This window comes from Anabrus simplex, chromosome 2, assembly GCF_040414725.1.
Source record: "Anabrus simplex isolate iqAnaSimp1 chromosome 2, ASM4041472v1, whole genome shotgun sequence".
NCBI lineage: Eukaryota > Metazoa > Arthropoda > Insecta > Orthoptera > Tettigoniidae > Anabrus > Anabrus simplex.
In genome coordinates this window covers 1,155,746,325-1,155,767,294 of record NC_090266.1, presented here as the reverse complement: position 1 = coordinate 1,155,767,294, position 20,970 = coordinate 1,155,746,325, and positions in this window count along the sequence as shown.

The following is a 20,970-nucleotide window of genomic DNA, read 5'->3' as shown; positions in this document are numbered from 1 at the left end:
AATCCCTGACCTTGCCGGTAATGAAACCCGGGGCCTCCGGGTAAGATCTAGGCACGCTACCCCGACACCGCGGGGCAAGAGTTACGTACACCGAGCTCGATAGCTGCAGTCGCCTAAGTGCGGCCAGTATCCAGTATTCGGGATATAGTGGGTTCGAACACCACTGTCAGCAGCCCTGAGGATGGTTTCCCGTGGTTTTCCACTTTCACACAAGGCAAAAACTGGGGCTGTACCTTAATTAAGGACATGGCCTGTTCCTTCTCACTCCTAGCCCTTTCCTGTTCCATCGAGTCCGTAAGACCTATTTGTGTCGGTGCGACCTAAGGCAACTTGTAAAAAAAAATGTTTAAAAAGGTTTACATGTATGTATAAGTTATAGAACAGTGAAGACATGCTTACTAAATTTAGTATAATGGACTATGCATTCTGTATTACAATAAAATTTCACTCTTCAAATACTTCCAGCCGCCTCTGTGGTGTAGTGGTTAGTGTGATTAGCTGCCAACCCCGGATGCCCGGGTTCGCTTCCTGGCTCTGCCACGAAATTTGAAAAGTGGTACGAGTGCTGGAATGGGGTCCACTAAGCCTGGGGAGGTCAAATGAGTAGAGGTGGGTTCGATTCCTACCTCAGCCATCCTGGAAGTGGTTTTCCGTGGTTTCGCACTTCCCTTGCAGGCAAATGCCGGGATGGTACCTAACTGAAGGCCACGGCTGCTTCCTTCCCTCTTCCTTGTCTATCCCTTCCAATCTTCCCATCCCCCGCAAGGGCCCTGTTCAGCATAGCAGGTGAGGCGGCCTGGGCGAGATATTGGCCATTCTCCCCAGTTGTATCCCCCGACCCAATGTCTCATGCTCCAGGAGACTGCCCTTCAGGCGGTAGACTGGGATCCCTCGCTGAGTCCGAGGAAAAAACCAAGCCTGAAGGGTAAGCAGATTAAGAAAGAAAAGAACTACTTACAACTTATTACTGCGGACCCTTTGGATTATCATCTCAGCCCACGTTGGACCCACGCACCACATTTTGGGAACGGCTGCTCTAATATATACTAATTGGTTTAGTGTAAGAGAAGGCCTAATGGCCTTTACTACGGCAATAAAGACATTTATCTGTCTGTCTGTCTGTCTGTCTGTCTGTCTGTCTGTCTGTCTGTCTGTCTGTCTATCTATTCTACAACTACATAGACTAAGATGGGTAAGAAAATGTCAGCAAAGACAGAAAACACACTTACATAATGAGGACATTTGAGCGGTTGAACTTGACCAACAAGGCCGTGTTACGTACAATTATGGACTGTATCTCCATGAATGCCACCTCCTGTGGAAAGACTATCATACCGACATTTTTTTTAATTGTTCATTATCTCCCGTCGTTGTCACTTTATCCTGTTGAATTTAGCCAATCAGATCGCTTCGCGGGCGAATATAAACTGGCTTTGCGAAACGGTGTTGCTGAATCTGCGCGTGACTTAAGACCGCTTGAGAGCACCAATCGAAGAACAAGCATTTCAAAGATAAAATACAGTAAGAAATATGACAGTTCATATTTGCACTTAGGATTTTGTGGTAATAATAATAATAATAATAATAATAATAATAATAATAATAATAATAATAATAATAATAATAAATTTACCGGGAGGTACACCTGCCAGTTCATTCAAAAGAAGAACCTTGGAGAATGCCATCTGATACATGAAGTTTGCAACAACTAATACAAGTAGTTTTGACTGTTCCCTGCAGATGTCTCTACTAAAAACTGATGTTATGCCCTCTGGTGTGAAGAGGAATTATTAAAATTGTTAAGTTTTTTTTAAGGTTTACTACACTGAGTTGATTATTCTTTGTTTTTGGTATGTTAAAGTTGACAACGCTTCGATCTCTTCCCGCCAACTTAAGATGTTGGCCAATGGATTTTTTAAATATTTATTTTTCAGCCAATCAAACTATGGCTAGTGTTTGTTTAATTACCCAATAAAAATTGGGGGGTTTGTCGGGCCTTAGCGCAGGGCTCTCTAGATACTTCCTCTCTGGTATAAAAGCTGGCACATTTTTGACCAGGTGGTCTTGTTCATCGCTCTAGTCTGATGTGTGTGTTTATAAAGGAGGCGGGGTGCCTCGTCCATCATCGAGCCGTCCATCAGCTCAAGGTAATGGCAGTCCGGATTTTATTAAGTAATAGACTTTGAAAGCTAGCTCGAGGGGAAGGTTTCCGATCTTCACTATGGAACTTTAATTTCCTGAAATGTAAATTCCAAGTTCAAATGTAAATTTCAAATCTTCTAAATTTCAATCTTCTAATGTAAATCTCAAACAAACCAAAAAAACTTAGCTGAAATCAGAGAATAGAGAGTGTGATACCCTCTCGCGTTCTCTATCAACTTGATTTTGAGGTGACTATGATTTTATAACCTTTTTCAGTTGAAATCTTTGTAATTTAAATATTGTATCCATCTAGTCACCTCGGTAGTATTGGATTAGCCTCTGTAACGTCGGGCTATAAGCCCAAATAGGGTTTAAAACTTTCTTTTTGATTTTCAAGGAGCCCGAGTGTCCGCCTCCTCACCATTTTTAGTTTTGGACCAGTAACTTAACCTGTTGCTTTTCACAAAGGCCTGGTAGGATGGATACTCGATACCCCTGTTAAACATTTTAATTCCCTTAAAGTTAAGAAGTTAGAGTGTTGAGCATCTAAGAGAGTAAATACTGTTTGAATTGTAAAATGTACGTTTGATAGGCCTGGATTCTTTTTTGAAAATGTAAATTTTATAGAACAAGAGGCTCTGTGTATTAATGTAAAAGTTGAATGGTGCCTTTGGAAGCCTATAAGGTTATAAGGTTTAGAGAGTTGTCTCCTAGACAAACTTGTAGAGTAAGGAGACTCTTACATTGGTGTAAAAGAAATTGGGAGATCCGTCTCCTTCACTGTTTGTTAATGGGAGCAGCTGTGCTCGTGCAACATTGGTAATTAGGCACCTGTAAGCTCAAGGTTGCTAATTTGTCAGTTGTGGATTGTTCTGATTTTCTAAACTTTGTCACCTAACTTGTAAGCAACTTTTGGTACCTGAAATTGTAAAGTCTAACTTTGAAAAGAAACAAAAAAGGGGAGAAGGAAATATAACTCTAATTTTAAAGTTTTAAATTAATCTTCTGATTGTCCTATTTTGACCCATTCATGCTCACACCTTCTTTCACCTCTGTCCACCACAGTATCCCCGTAGTAATAATAATAATAATAATAATTGTACCGGGTGGTACACCTCCACGCCGCTAATTCAAATATTGCGCCAGTTGAAACTTCTCTACAGGAGAAAGCCGGAACTTTAACAAACTGTATTAACTCAACGGTTTCTCGGAAGATGTCACTACTGTAAATTTGGTAATTTTGAAGTGTTCTGAACTGTGTGTATTTTGATTTGTGTTTGTTTGCTCCGTATCAAGAAGTTTGAACATTCTCTAACAGATGTCGCTACCCAAAACTATGGTAACACACTCTGGTGCAATGGAATGAACTTTCTTGAAGAAATATTGTATTCCTAAGTTTTATTTTTACTAAATTTTGTTCTGGGGTTTGGAATATAAATCCTTTCTTTCCGCCCGTTTTGAATGTAACCAATCATGAATTTACGTAATTAATTTTCCACCAATAAGGTGTTTCTTCCTCGTCTTGTGTATTAGTTTTTGCTGTTATCCAATAAAAACGAAAGGGTGTGTCTACTCATTCCTGAAAGGTCTCGAATGTTCCACGAGGGTATATAAACAGCTGATTTTCTTGTCTCGGTGCCACTTCAGTAACATCTCTCGTAGTGTGTGAATATGTAGCAGGGGGCGGGAAGTGCCTCTTTCTTCAAGCAGCAGTTCATCTACAAGGTAATGGCCTGTTAACATCTTCATTTCTTGCTAGCTCAGCAGTTTAACTCTCGGGGAGGGTTCGAAACCTTTAGTATGTAACCTACCTTTTTAAAATGTAAATTCTTTTCTGTCTGTCTATAAATTACAAATCTGTAAAGCGGGGATAGAGAGTGCTTCACCCTCTCGAATTCCCCTCCATTTTTGAAAAGGAGGTGACGACGTTTTCATAACCGTTCTTCTCTTCTTTATTGTAGTAAAAGTTTTCTCATACGTGTCACCTCACTAGCTTGGGATTAGCCCCTGTATGATCGGCCTAGCGCCACATAGGTTTTAGACAAAACTTGGTGTAGGAGTGCAATTTATCGCCTCCATTCAATGTTGTATTTTGGGCCATTTACTTAACCCGTTTTGTTTTCCTTCCTGCGAAGGCCCAGTAGATTGGGTACGATATACCCCTGTTTCTTTATTATGCCTTGATGGCAGGTTGTGTAAGAGTCCGTTATTGCCTTTATAGGCTTGAAAGATCGAGAGCGGGGCAGCTCTTTATAGTGTTGTGGTAAAAGTGCCTTAGAGAGGCTTGAGATGTAAAGTTGGGAGCAAATGCTCCATGTTATTAAGGGTGTTCTGCCCTTTGCTATCTTGTTGTTGTGAGCTGAGAGCTCAGAAATTATATTTGGGGCTCGAAGCCCAGATCTTGTAATAACCCCTTAAATCTTGTGATTTCTTTGTACCTGATTTTAGCTTGTTGTTGACTTGTTAAGTTTACAAATTCTATGTCATCATTGTTAAGTTTTGAAAATATAACCTTGTTAAAGTTTTAAATTAACTTTAATTTTGTAGTTGAGACCTATTCCCGCCCGCACCTTCTTTCACCTCTAACTACCACGGATATCTCCGTAACAATAATAATAATAATAATAATAATAATAATAATAATAATAATAATAATAATAATAATAATAATATAATAATAATAATTGTACCGGGAGGTACACCTCTACGCCGCACATTTAAATCTTGCGCCTACAAGAACTCCTCTACTGGAGAAATTGTGAGCTTGAAACTAGTCCTACTTCAACCTTTACTCAGAAGATGTCACTACAGTAATTGGGCGTAATTTTCTCATTGTGAAGTTTCATGTACTGTATGAAATTCTACGTGTTTTGTTTACCAGTCATCAAGAAGTTTGGACCTTTTCAACAGATGTCACTGCTAATAAACTATGATCATGCACCCTGGCGCGTGGTAGAAGAACCTTTTTTGAAGACGTTTTGTATTCATAAGTTTTTTTTTTTACTAAATTATGTTCTTTCATTTTTGGGTTGGCAATATTGATCTTTTCTTTCCGCCAGTTTTGAATTTAGCCAATCATGAATTTTTGTAATTAATTTTCAGCCTATCACAGGCTTCTTCCTCGATTATGAGTGTCACCTTTGATGTTAACCAATAAAAATTAGAGGGTGTGGCTGGTTTATTCATGAAAGGTCTCGAACTTTCCCCGAGGGTTTATGAACTGCGGATTTTCACGTCTCTTGGCCATTTGATCAACATCTAACTAAGTGTGTGTGTGTGTGTGTGTGTGTGTGTGTGTGTGTGTGTGTGTGTGTGTGTGTGTGTGTGTGTGTGTGTGTGTGTGAAGCAGGAGGCGGGAGGCGCCTCTTTCATCAGGCAGCAGTTCTTCAGCAAGGTAATGGCCTATTAACATCTTTATTTCTTGCTAGTTCTGCGGTTTAACCCGAGGGGGAGGTCCGAAACATTAACTATGTAACCTACCTTTCTGAAAATGTAATTTCTGCCGGATTATTTAAAAACTTCATAATATCTTCAACTGAAAATCGGGGATAGAGAGTGACATACCCTCTCGAGCTCCCCTTCATATTGGTTTGAGGTGACAACGTTTTGTAACTGGTTTTCTTCCTTTCCGAAAAGTTTTAAATTATTCTTATACGAGTCACCTCCATAGTTTGGGAATAGACCCTGTTTCATCGGCCCAGTGCCCCTTAGGTTTTCAGAAATCATATCTAGGAGCGCAAGTACTCGCCTCCATTCAATTTGTGTTTCGGGCTATTTACTTAACCTATTCTTTCCTACTACGGCCCAATAGGTTGGGTACTAGATACCCCTGTTTCAAATCTTGTAAGTTGTGCCTTGATGGCAAGTAATTGTAATTTGCTGGTATTGCCTTGAGTAGGTTGTGAACTGAGAGCACGGTAGCTCTTTTTGAAGTGTTGTAAAAGTGCCTCTGGGAGGCTTGATGTTGTGTGTTGGGAGCAAGCGCTCCTGGTATTTTGGGGATTTCTGCCCTTTTGTAAATTTATGCCCTTCTGTAAAGTTTGAGCTGGAAGCTCAAAAATTGTAAAACTAGGGGCTTGTAGCCCAAGTGTGTTAAAGATTTTGAAATCTTTGATTTTTCTAAGTCTTGTTTCTAAATTGCTATGTCATCGTTATCTCACTAAGTGAGAATTTGTTAACTTGTTGTTTTTTGAAAATATAATCTTCCATTTCAGTTTAAATTCTTTCTTGACATAGTAGTTAGACCCATTCACTCCGGCACCTTCTTTCACCTCTGCTGGTCCACGGGTAACCCCGTAACAATAATAATAATAATAATAATAATAATAATAATAATAATAATAATAATAATAATAATAATAATAATAATAATAATAATAATAATAATAATAATAATATCGCATGGCCTCCGGAGAGATCTGGTGCAGGTCTTTCGAGTTGACGCCTATTGGCAACCTGCGCGTCTGTGGCCCTACCTAGAATGATCTTTTAATGTTCCGGACGACACAAACAAGCAGTCCCCGAACCATCGGGCCAAACACCAGCGCGTTAATCATTTATCATGGAGCCGGACAATTGGTGCGGTAATGAAAGCGTACACAAGCTAATGAAGTGTTGTCGAACGAGTGATGAAACCATCTTCCAATATCTGCTTCACTTATATTAGCACTAGCCTTCGTTACAGGGTGAGCTATTCTTTCTGATAGGACCGGATGTCTCCGAAGGAAAGCTTTGTACCGCCCAATTCCTGGTAGGTTATCCTTGAAAGGAGTTTTCCTTGCGTTTGGTTTCAGAAATTCCTGCACACTGAGTTGAATATCTTCTCTTCGCCTAGGGAAACCTTTCTTGCTCAAGTCTATTAGCAAGTTAACCAAACTTTCTTCCTCATTGTCGGTAAGGATCGGACTGGGACCAAATGTAGACTTAGGTTGTCTCTTAAGGTACCGGTAACGCTGAAGTGTAGACCTAGGAACAGAGAACGTTCTTGCTGCAGTTTTTTATCTTTTCTCCATCGCGTACCGCAGCAACTGTAGCCATTAGACGTCCTATTGGGCTCCTTTCCTTTATTTGGTATGTTGGAGCTGGAATAAGACAAAGAAACCAATTAAACAACTACAGTATATGAAAGCTTTTATGAATAAAAATATATTGCATCTTTTGCATTCACAGCCTTATTTATGACGCTTACGCCCTTAAACTATGTCTTCAGTGGAATAATAACTGCTTAAATTATCTGTTAGGATAATTATTTTTATAAACTTTGCGAAATATAAAAATAAGGGAGAACCACAGTGATGGACACTGCCCATCAGTATGAAATACCATTTTACATGTGTTATGTTGTTAAAATGTATACACTGAGGTCATCGTGAAAACATTGATGAACTAAAATTGTATAATGCTCAAAGGTTCATAAATTACATCACTGCTTTCTCACTTGCAAACAGTCAGAGTTCTGGGCACTGCCATTTGTAGGTTATTATTACTTGGTAGATGTTCAATAAGTGTATCAACACTTAATTATAACTCAGGCTAATATATTTAAACAGCATATTTGAAATATGTTGTTTAGTCCTCCGCCCGAAGTCTGGTTGGATTCTAAACAGCTCCGCCATCAGCTGTCATAGATGGCCTAGGCATCACTGAAGAGGCGTACTAAGGAAACAAGGAGTAGTGTAGTTTCCCGTTGCTTTCCTCACCGAGCCAGAAGGTGCTAATACATGTCAGTCTGCCAAGCCCACTGAAATACATGCACCAACCGACCCTATGAACAATATTTTCACACCATTCATAGCAGGGACTGGCTGCAGAAGGAATGGCATTACTAGCATCACTCACACCTCAGTCACTTTCATTTTGTCAAAGCCAAGGATAAAGCTGAGACAGATCAATTGCTCTAGCCCACACCAGAAGACATAGTGCACTGTAAACACTAGGTCCGCCAGCAAAGGCATATTTGAAATATATAGTAGCATATTTGCTTACCCCCCTAATAAGTGGATACATTCTTCTTAACAATTTGATAAGGATTCAGTACGAAACCAACATGGATTTCACAACACTAACAAACAAATCAAATGCTTCTCAATTGGCTACAGTCTTGTGCATGATCTGAACAGCGTTGCAGCGCTAGGGTTTGCTGATGATATTGCGTTCATATCTGAAGATACAAAATCAGCAGCGCTTATGATTGATACTACCCCAAGTAGGTCTCGTACTGAATACTTCTAAATCAAAAGCTATAGTTATTAAACTTATTAAGAATGGGCTATTGATTAACGCCATTATTAGGACTGTCAGTGGAGTGCAGGTGTCATCTATATAGATCACCATCATCATCTGTTTACCCTCCAGAGTCGGGTTCTTCCCTCGGACACAGTGAGGGATCCCACCTCTACCGCCTCAAGGGCAGTGTTCTGGAGCTTCAGACTCTTGGTCGGGGATACAACTGGGGAGAATGACCAGTACCTCGCCCAGGCGGCCTCACCTGCTATGCTGAACAGGGGCCTTGTAGAGGGATGGGAAGATTGGAAGGGATAGACAAGGAAGAGGGAAGGAAGCGGCCGTGACCTTATGTTAGGTACCATCCCGGCATTCGCCTGGAGGAGAAGTGGGAAACCACGGAAAACCACTTCCAGGATGGCTGAGGTGGGAATCGAACCCACCTCTACTCAGTTGACCTCCCGAGGCTGAGTGGGCACCGTTCCAGTCCTCATACCACTTTTCAAATTTTCGTGGCAGAGCCGGGAATCGAACCCGGGTCTCCGGGGGTGGCAGCTAATCACGCTAACCACTACACCACAGAGGCGGACATCTATATTGATACGCAGGAAAATCTCAATTATTTGGGTGTTACATACAACAACGAAATAATATTAGATGAAAGGAACATCATAACTAAACTAAACAAAAATATCGAGACTAGTGAACTCAATTTTTCTTAAACCAGATCAGAAAATTAATATTACAAATCAATACATTTGACCGAGTTTAATTTATCCTTTAGAGTGTGCGCCCTTATCGAAATTCAGATGTGGATTTTTAGATGATGTCGATAAATGAATTACAAGATAAATGAATTAGAAGTACAGTAAAGGAAGGAAATAGTTGGTTTACCAACGGATTTTCCAGACTGAATGCCCTATAGTTCAAAAATTTTCGTGGATTGGGCATTATGAGAGCGTCGTGGGAAGTTTTCCTTCAACACGTTAACATCTGTAACAGGCTGGACTCTACTGTTGAGCCTTTTCTGGAAAAAACAAGAAATTTTCAGCAAGAAATAAAGGGTGGTCTGAGAAGCCTTGTCTTCGTTCCTTATAAACAACCTAAGGTACAGACTCTTCGCAAGAAAATGATAAATGAGCAGTTTGAAAATACTACCAAACCGTCCGGCTCCGTGGCTAAATGGTTAGCGTGCTGGCCTTTGGCCACTGGGGTCCCGGGTTCGATTCCCGGCGGTGTCGGGAATTTTAATCTTAATTGGTTAATTTCGCTGGCACGGGGGCTGGATGTATGTGTCGTCTTCATCATCATTTCTTCCTCATCATGACGCGCAGGTCGCCCACGGGAAGCAAATCTAAAGACCTGCATCTGGCGAGCCGAAATTGTCCTCGGACACTCCCGGCACCGAAAGCCATACGCCATTTTTTACTACCACACTGTGGAAAAGGTTACTCGAATTTTTCAGAATGGACACAATCAAACACCTGGATTACAACGAAGAAAGGACTTTCAACTTCCCAATGGACTAATGGCATTAAAATGAACTGTAATGGGATAGCAGTGCGAAGCGTTCCCGGTTGAAGCCAAGAAAATCGTTGCCGTCACTGTAACTAGATAGAAACCCTCCCTACATTTCTGGTTTCTGGCCGAAAGTGGAACTATTGAGAAATGACAGGCACCATAGTGTCAGGAGTAGTACCGCAGAACTTCTCAAAAAAATCTGGCATATTTGAGGTCTTGGAAGAAATGCACTGTATCTCTAGCGATGGCTCCAGTAAACGCGCAGACATTGACGCGATTGACAGGAAGAGAACCATCCGCGTTGTTATTGATCCAACAACAAGGTTTGAGAGTAACAGTTCACAGGCCAAGGAATTTGATTCTGAAAAGAAGAGACACTACGATCCTGTTTTAAGTACTTTGAAGAAAAGAATCGTATACCCGCCGGTTGTTGGGAAGTTACTGGGTTGCTTTTCGGTGCGCGAGGATCTGTCACAAAATTATCAGGTTTTTTAAATGCTATTTGTTCGGGGCGTCGACCCATGTGGATCTTTTGGCCCTACTGGCACCATATAGTATGAACCAGCGTGTAATTGGAATGGCGGTAATGTGGAATGTTGCGTGTGACGAAAAGAAGATTAACGGCGTCACCATACCCAGTCCCCAGGCCAGGGATATTAATCATTACAATTTTAAAACCCTGACACCCGGCCGGGAATCGAAACCGGGGCCGCCGGGTGACAGGCGAACGCGTTGCCCCCTACACCGCGGGGCCGAACAGATTTTCCATTAATTGATTCCTTCGTTTTGGTATTCCTGTTTCGTTCTTAAAATGTATTAGTAAATATGTTTTACGTAATTCATTGTCAATGGTAAATCACAATTTATTCGGTATAGTAAAATAAAGTTTCCCTGATCGGGTATAACTGTACAACAGGGGAATTACAAAATTTAAACAAATATTTAAGTCCGCCTCTGTGGTGTAGTGGTTAGTGTGATTAGCTGCCACCCCCGGAGGACCGGGTTCGATTCCCGGCTCTGCCACGAAATTTGAAAAGTGGTACGAGGGGCTGGAACGGGGTCCACTCAGCCACGGGAGGTCAACTGAGTAGAGGTGGGTTCGATTCCCACCTCAGCCATCCTAGAAGTGGTTTTCCGTGGTTTCCCACTTCTCCCCCAGGCAAATGCCAGGATGGTACCTAATTTAAGGCCACGGCCGCTTCCTTCCCTCTTCCTTGCCTGTCCCATCCAATCTTGCCATCCCTTCACAAGGCCCCTGTTCAGCATACCAGGTGAGGACCCCTGGGCGAGGTACTGGTCATTCTCCCCAGTTGTATCCCGCGACCCAAAGTCTGAAACTCCAGGACACTGCCCTTGAGGCGGTAGAGGTGGGATCCCTCGTTGAGTCCGAGGGAAAAACCGACCCTGGAGGGTAAGCAGATTAATAATAATAAAAAGAAGCAGATATTTAAGCTCATTTTAAGGTAAATATTATGAACATTACTTTTTTTGCTATTTTGTTTTCCGTCGCACCGACACAGATATGTTTTGTGGCGACGATGGGAGAGGAAAGGCCTAGGAAGTGGAAGGAAGCGGCCGTGGCCATAAGTAAAGTACAGCCCCGGCATTTGCCTGGTGTGAAAATGGGAAACCACGGAAAACCGTCTTCAGGACTGCCGACAGTGGGGCTCGAACCCACCATCTACCGATTACTGGATACTGGCCGCACTTAAGCGACTGCAGCTATCGAGCTCGGTATGAACATTACTGTCCGACTCGTTGGGTGAATGGTCAACGTACTGGCCTCCGGTTCAGAGGGTCCCGGGTTCGATTCCCGGCCGGGTCGGGGATTTCAACTTCCAATGGTTAATTCCAATGTCTCGGGGGCTGGGTGTTTGTGCTGTCCCCAACATCCCTGCAACTCACACACCACACATAACACTATCCTCCACCATAGTAACACGCAGTTGCCTACAATTGGCAGATGCCGCCCACCCTCATCGGAGGGTCTGCCTTACAAGGGCTGCACTCTGCTGGAAATAGCCACACGAAATTATTATTATTATTATTATTATTATTATTATTATTATTATTATGAACATTACTGTCAATTTGATGCTGTTACCGTACGGTACGGTATCCCTTGTGGATTTTCTCTCTCATTCTTCTATTATATTTGTTTCCTTTTTAATTATTTTCTTCTTTGCGTTAGCTGGAGGGTGCAGTATTATGTTACCGGTAAGTTTAAAATATAATTCTATTGTGTTGTAGCAGATATTACCACCGTGATATCTCCCAACTGTCTGTTGATGATGACGATGATAGTAGTAATAATAATAATAATAATAATAATAATTATTATTATTATTATTATTATTATTATTATTATGACGATGATAGTAAAAATAATGATTATTATTATTATTATAATAAGTTCAACTGCGTCCTGGAGAAAACGGTAAGAATCTGGAATGAAAAACTGAAAGAACACAAACTATCACCAATAACACTGGGAAGAAAGAACAGATGTGTTGAAATAAACTGTCTAGCATTTGCAGATGATTTCGCCATACTTTCAGAAAGCTTGACAAATGCAGCAATACAAGTCAATATCTTGGAGAAAACTCTCAACAGAACAGGTTTAATTATGTCTGCAGGAAAAAATAAATTGTGATAAATATTAAAAAACTCCAGAATTTCTAATAACAGAAATTGGTCCAGTAAGGAAGGTAAAGAAATTCACATATATGGCAGAAACAATTAAGAAAACGGTTTGGAAAAATCCGCTACAGAAGGAAGGACAGTGCAACATGGAAAGAACATACTGTATAACTCGAAATAAATAAATAAATAAATAAATAAATAAATAAATAAATAAATAAATAAATAAATAAATAAATAAATAAATAAATACTGATATGCATTTAGGGCAGTCGTCCAGGTGGCAGATTCCCTATCTGTTGTTTTCCTAGCCTTTCCTTAAATGATTTCAATGAGATTGGAAATTTATTGAACATCTCCCTTGGTAAGTTATTCCAATCCCTAACTTCCCTTCCTATAAATTAATATTTGGCCCAATTTGTCCTCTTGAATTCCAACTTTACCTTCATATTGTGATCTTTCCTACTTTTAAAGAAGCCACTCAAACAGCTCGGAACATACCACTTAGTCGAGCAGCTCGCCTTCTTTCTCCCAGTTCTTCCCAGCCCAAGCTTTTCAACACTTTTTGTAACGCTACTCTTTTGTTGGAAATCACCCAGAAAAAATCGAGTTGCTTTTCTTGGACTTTTTCCAGTTCATGAATCAAGTAATCCTGGTGCGGGTCCCATACACTGAAACCATACTCAAGATGGGGTCTTACCAGAGACTAATATGCCCTCACCTTTACATCCTTACTACAACACCTAAACACCCTCATAATCATGTGCAGAGATTTGTATCCCGGGGGGGGGGGCGGCGATGACCTTCGATGTTAGGGCCCTTAAAACAACAAGCAAGCGATTTGTATCCTTTATTTACAATCTCATTTATGTGATTACCCCAATGAAGATCTTTCCTTATATTAACACCCAGACACTTACAATGATCCCCAAAAGGAACTTTCAACCCATCAACGCAGTAATTAAAACTGAGAGGACTTTTCCTATTTGTGAAACTCACAACCTGACTTTTAACCCCGTTTATCATCATACAGTTGCCTGCTATCCATCTCACAACATTATCGAGGTCATGTTGCAGTTGCTCACAATCTTGTAACGTATTTATTACTCTATACAGAATAGCATCACCCGCAAAAAGCCTTACCTCTGATTCCACTTATTTTCTCCTATCATTTATATATGTACCGGGAGGTACACCTCAACGCCGCGCATTCAAAACTAGCGCCTAAATGAACTCCTCTATTGGTCAAACAGAGAAACTGAAACTACACCAACCTGGAACTTTAATCAGAAGATGTCACCACTAAAATATTATGTAATTTTGTTCTTGTGCAGTTTCCTAAACTGAGTGAATTTCTCCTTGTTTTGTTTGCCATTCATCAAGAAGTTTGGACATTTCTCCACTGATGACACTACCAAAAATCTATGAGCATGCACCCTGGTGCAAAGTGAAAGAACTTATAATTTAAAGAAGTTTTGTATTTCTAGGTTTTTTTAACTGATTGATGTTCATTTATTTTTGGGTTGGCAATTCTTCCTTTTCTTTCCGCCGGTTTTGAATCTAGCCAATCAATAATTTCTGTAATTAATTTTCAACCTATCACCGACTTCTTGTTCGATTCTGAGTGTAACTTTGAAATTGACCAATTAAATTGAGAGGGTGTGGCTGGTTTAGTCTTGAAAGATCTCAAACCTTCCCTGAGGTTTTATAAACTGCGGCTTTTCACGTTTCTTGGCCAATTGATCATCATCTTACTGAGTGTGTGTGTCAACAGGAGGCGGGTGGCCTCTTTCATCGGTCAACAGAATATCTACAAGGTAATGGCCACATAACTTCTTTCTTTCTTGCTACCTCCGCAGTTTAACCCGAGGGAAATGTCCGACTCTTTTGTTATGTAACAAACTTTTCTAAAATGTAACTTTCTTCCGGATAACGGAAAAACCTTCATAAAATCTTTAACTGTAAATCTGGGATAGAGAGTGAAGTACCCTCTCGAGCTCCCCTTCATTTTGTTTTGAGGTGACCACGTTTTATAACTGTTTTTCATTCTGTAATGTGGTAAAATAATTTCTATACGAGTCACCTCAGTAGTTTGGGTATAGCCCCTGTTTCACCGGCCTAGAGCCCTGTAGGTTTTAATTTTTCACTATCTTGGAGTTCTTTACTCCTCCATTCAGTTTGTGTTTCGGGCCATTTACTTAACCTGTTCTTTCCGCTAAGGCCCTATTGGTTGGGTACGAGATACCCCCGTTTCAATTTGTAAGTTGGGCCATGGAAGGCCATAGAGTGTAAGATTTTTGGTGTTGCCTTGAGTAGGCTTGAGAAACTGAGAGCCTGTTTTTCAAATTTTGTAACTGTAAGGTGTGCCTCTGGAAGGCTAGATATTTGATTTTAGGAGCAAGTGCTCCATGAATTAGGGAATTTCAGCCCTTGAATAAATTTGTGTTCTTTCGTAAATTTGAGCTGGGAGCTCAGGAAGTGTTAATCGAGGGGCTTGAAGCCCAGACTCTGTAAATATCAATAATCTTGGATTTTCCCAATCTTGTTTAACAATTGCTATTTGTACCTGTAATATTGTTATGAAAAGGATTGTTAAGTTTGTTTTCGGAAAAGAAATATAACCTTTGTTAAAGTTTTAAATTCGATTCTTGACATTGTAGTTAGACCCATTCAAGCTCGCACCTTCTTTCATCACCTCTGCGTTCCACAGATACCCCGGAACAATATATATAAGAAAAGATAAAGGTCCAATAATACTGCTTTGAGGAATTCCCCTCTTAATTATTACAGGGTCAGATAAAGCTTCGCCTACTCTAATTCTCTGAGATCTATTTTCTAGAAATATAACAACTCATTCAGTCACTCTTTTGTCTAGTCCAATTGACTCATTTTTGCCAGTAGTCTCCCATGATCCACCCTATCAAATGCTTTAGACAGGTCAGTCGCGATACAGTCCATTTGACCTCCTGAATCCAAGATATCTGTTATATCTTGCTGGAATCCAACAAATTGAGCTTGAGTGGAATAACCTTTCCTAAACTCGAACTGCCTTCTATCTAACCAGTTATTGATTTCGCAAACATGTCTAATATGATCGGTAAGAATGCCTTCCCAAATCTCACATGGAACGCATGTCAAACTTACTGGCCTGTAATTTTCAGCTTTACAGTATGTCTATCACCCCTTTCTTTATACACAGGGGCTACTATAGCAACTCTCCATTCATTTGGTATAGCTCCTTCATGCAAACAATACTCAAATAAGTATTTCATATGTGGTACTATCTACAATATATCTACTATAAAAAGTGTTTATCTAAAAACATCAAAATACAACACAGTAGTGAAACCTGAATGCCTGTACAAACAGAATATTCGTAGTGAATTTATACAGCGTAAGAAATATACCCCGGTGTAAGTCGTAACATTCCATATTTAATGCGATGTTTGAAACATACGAACGGAAGATTCCTAATGAACAGACACTACGAAAGGAATATAATGAAATTAATATTCACAGTCCGCTTCCAGCCATTTGACCGGGTCAGGAATGGAATGAATGAAGCCTCTTCTAGTGGTGAAGATAGGAACTGTGCCGACTGCCGAAGCGTGTCACACTCCTCTGAGGCAATAATTAATGACTGACAGATGAAATTATTTTGGAGAGTATTGTTGGAATGAAAGATGACATGAAAAACCGGAGTACCCGGAAAAAATGATGTCCCGCTTCCGCTTTGTCCACCATAAATCTCACACGGAGTAACCGGGATTTCAACTGCGGAACCCAGAATTGAGAGGCCGGCGCTGTACCGCCTGAGCACTACGAAAGAAATATACTCTGGCATAAACCGTAAACTCCATATGTGAAGAAATTTTGAGGACAATTTGAACAGTATGGACTTTGTGAATTGATGCCACGAAAGAAAGAAATCAGAACATTCCACGTGTGATTTCGACTATATGAGCAGAATATTCCAAGCGGATGGGCACTACGAAATGGTGTGTTCAAACCACATTGCCGCTAGCCCTGAAGACGTGTTCCATTTTCACACACCAGACAAGCGCCAGGCCTGCCCCTTAATTACGGTCAAGATCGCCAACTTCTCAGTCCTAGGCATTGTCACATACACAGTATAATTTCATGTTTAGAGGATATTTGTTGATAACTATATAACAGAAGAATCCTAGTGAATCGCCACTAACGAAAGTAAAATGCCTTGGGTAAGTTTCTGTCAGCATTATTTCTCGGTTACCATTGACTATAAACAGTATTAATTACTACCATAATACTTAGTTTTCCACATTCAGAATTAGTCTTTCTCCATGAGAATGGCAACTAATTCCTAGATCGTCGTGATCAAGGGCGGCTCCTGACTAAAATTTTAGGGTGAGCCAGATAATATTATTGTTGTTTCATATTAAACAATGTTTTATATTTTACATTTATTCTTGTCAATATTGCTACTGTCATCATTCCACACAACATAATATTTGAAACAAATTTTAATAAATAACTTAGTTGATGCATTAAAAACTATTCACATGGCTCCTTATTTGTAAATATATTCTCCTCTCCCGTGCTTGAATGAAGCAAGTTCTGATCCATCTTGGAACGCGATTATAATATACTTTGGCTGATGAGGTCCTAATATATGTATAACTTTATGTTCATACTTATGGAAGAAAATGTATTTGTTAACAAAAATTCTGCTTCATTCATTTTCCTATGTCGCACACAATCAGTATTTTAAACAACTACCACAAAAGTTAAAAACACATTAATTTATAGAAATTAACTTCATTCATACAGAACACAGTGACACACATGCACTTGGAACACCAGACAAGTGAAACTGTTTATATACGAACGCTGGTCCAGCATTAGAGTTTAAGTATTTCAAACTTAAAATACGCGCCGCGCGACAACGGCGGAACTGGCGACAACAAGCATGCAGCGAGTGACGTAGGAGCCAGCCTCGGTTCGCCAAGGCTAAGTTGCATCGTGCCTTCCAAACTTTCTATCATAAATAACTCGTATAGGAATTATAATACGAACATAATAATAACATCACCGTATACAACATTAAGATATATCCAATACCGCCAAGTTTCGTTAAAATCCATCTCGGATTAAGGAAGATATTGAAAGAAATGAAACTGCAATCTCCGCGAATTTGATATAAAAGAGGAGCGAGAATTCAACACGACACAGTCTTGTCCCACAGTCGAAACAGGACGGTTGGATGGTGGAAGTTTGTGCCGCGATGTGACAGTACGGAATCGAAGTCTACAGTCAACGAAGTTACGATGAGAAGTGATTGAAACATTTCAATACTCTTGTGAACTTAGAAGTTTGAACGAATGCATTACGGCTTGTATTTTGTCTGGTTGTAAATGCCTCACAGTGATTAAAATATTTCTGCTGATAGCGAACTTAGAATCTGGAACAGTGCATTAGGACTTCGATTTTCGCAAGTGTTAAATATCTTAAAGTGATTGACTCTTTCTGTTGATAGCGAACTTAGCATTGGGAACAGTGCATTAGGAGTTGTATATTTTCATGTGGAATTTGAATCTTCGGAAAGTATTAAAATTTCACGTGTGAATTCATTTATAATTTCACGGTATATTTAAATGAAACCAGGACCATTAGTGAACGTAACTAATTTTCACTATCAAAGTATTATAAAGCCTTACCAGTGTTATTATTCGTGTTTGAACATAAACATGACAGTGTGAGTGATCAGGAATAATTTCACTCCTTCATTAATAGTCCGTTAGTGCTACTTCTTATCATATAACAGTGCGTGTGAACGGAACTAAATTCACATGTAAAGTATTTAGTTCATTCTACGAAAGTGAAGTAATTGCCATTCATAGGGCCATCACAGTGCAAAATAAACTTTGTGAATACATGCAAAGCAATCATAAAGCAGTAGGACACTACAAATAATTGTGTTATATTCTTCGAACGTTAAAAGCTTAAGTGAACTATTTGAGGAAAATATAATTTGTGCCAAGTGTCATGTACGTTAAAAAGAATGCTGGTTCGATTCCATTGACATTCGGCCGCATGAAAGTTAATTTCTCTATTTTGTCAAGTAACTAGTTCATTTACCTTAAAACATTTGTGTCGATTTCATTGACATTCGTTACGACATCTTTGCATCTACTTTCTTATCCTTTCATGGGAATGACTAAAGCGAGTTCAGAAATTACACCTCAAACTAATACGTCCAATATGTACAAGGGCTTAATTGCGTGTGTTCACGCTATCCTTCGGAGTGAGTGATCTCGGCGAACCAAACTCCCAGACCTCCAAGATCTTCAAAATCTTCAAGAATTTCTAGAACTTCTAGAACTTCTAGAGCTTCCCTCGTTGGAGTGGACGTGGTTCCATGGTGCCGAGAGCTGATCCATGGTGAGAACGAGAGGAGTAACAGAACAACGCGAGACATCGCCAGATACAAGACGGAGAAATGTCACACACAATTAATATTCTACTGTACTGAGGTGATATGAACGTTACTTGTCACAATAAAACAGTTTTAAAAATATCTTACAACTGCATTCAAAGCAAATCCTCTCGCTCTCTGTACCACTCCATTTTAATGTGCCGTACACGCCCTGCGTACGACTGACTGACTGACTGACTGACACATTCATCATCGCCGAGCCAAAACTACTGGTTATAAAGAAATTAAATTTTGGGGATACATTCATATTACAATGTAGGTGCTCACTAAGGGAGGATTGCGACGTAAAAGCAACTAGCAAAAAAAACTGAGGGAGGATTTTTGGATATTCCGTCGCTAATGGGGTGAAAAGAGGGGTGAATTTTTAAAATGTGTGTATCTATATCTCGAAAACTGAACAGTTTAAAGACATGAAAATAAGTATTTGGTATCTCTTTCAAAAATAGAGAAACACGTATTTTTGGTTTTCGGAAAATCCTCTTAACGGGGGGGGGGGGGGAAGGTGAAAAAGGGTTGAATACCTTGTATGTGGATACTTATATCTCAAAAACTGAAGATGTTACAGTCATGAAAATTTGTATTTGGAACCTCCTTTAAAAATAAAGGAACACGTATTTTCTGTTTTTGGAAAATCTACTTAAGGGGTGGTGAACAGGTGTGACAAATGTAACAAGTTACAGACGTGAAAATTGGTATTTGGAATCTCCTGTAAAAGTAAAGGAACAGGCATAATTTGTTTTCTGAAAATCCACTTAAGGGGAAGTGTTAAAGGGGTAATTTTTTAAAATTAGCATATACCGGGTGGTACAGCTGCCACTATTTTTCCTAAACATATGCAACCAGCTAGGAATTAAATGTCTCTTAGTCTTTTCATACGCAACATCTTACAGCAATTTTACCTGCAGTTAGCCCGATATAGACTTTCCCGCACAATGCAAAAACGGAACGAGAGACAGTAAGTGAGGCCCATCTCAAAAACACTGTACCATTTTATGTAGAGCGCAGTACACTTCTGTAGTCATTTTACGAAACGTTACTGTACTGTACAAACCATAGCCACTCCTTTAGCTGTCGGTACATAATTGCACACCTGTTTGATTCAAGAGGCCATTTTCTTTCGATAGAAAAGGGCGGTTACGGTATCATAGAAACGTGATAGGTTAGGATCAATTACAAACATGTCAATTCACCGCCATTTTGTATTGTCTCATCTCATCGAAATCATTAGAATCGTGTTTTTCACAGGATTTTATAATCTATGGCACGCAAATGCTGTACAGCAGATGTGATAGCTTACGCCATGCAATTACTACCGTTAAAGTGTTCAATAAAGTCATAAAACCGGCCCATAAGGCTGTAACACATCGTTAACTTTACGAAGCGAGAAATTTCGCTCTCTTCGTGAATACAGAGTTGTAGGAGCTGGACGTTCACGCTGGGAGTAGCTGCGCGTAATTTAGGCATGTTAGATGTAACTGGACGAACTACATGGCGCAGTCAGGTTTCGAAATCTTATTGAGTCTAGCCTTCTTTAAGTTTTCATTTCTTACTCGCATAGGCATCCTTTATGAAGACTTGGCTTTTCTGAACTCCCAGAAATTCTTCGAAGGAAGTTATAATAAACAGACATAATAACAATTATCGCCACGTAAGCGCCAACTACGGACAAATTCATTGTGAAATACCACCTGAAACATTATGCTGGACTCATTTAACCAAGTATTAGGTACATACTCTACGAGTAGGGAATGGTTTCAAATATCGGGGCTTAAGAGAGGCATGATTCTTGTAACACACAAGATCGTTTTCGGAGCGATAGCGTAGATTATTCCATTAGTGTAGAGATACGAGATCTATGGTCGCCTGCTGAGGCTACATGATACTAATCGCAACCAGCATGTGAATCGTCGAGGGCTGAGAGTTCGAATCTAGTTACGAGCTTTTGAATTTTATTTGTATACTCTAAAAGG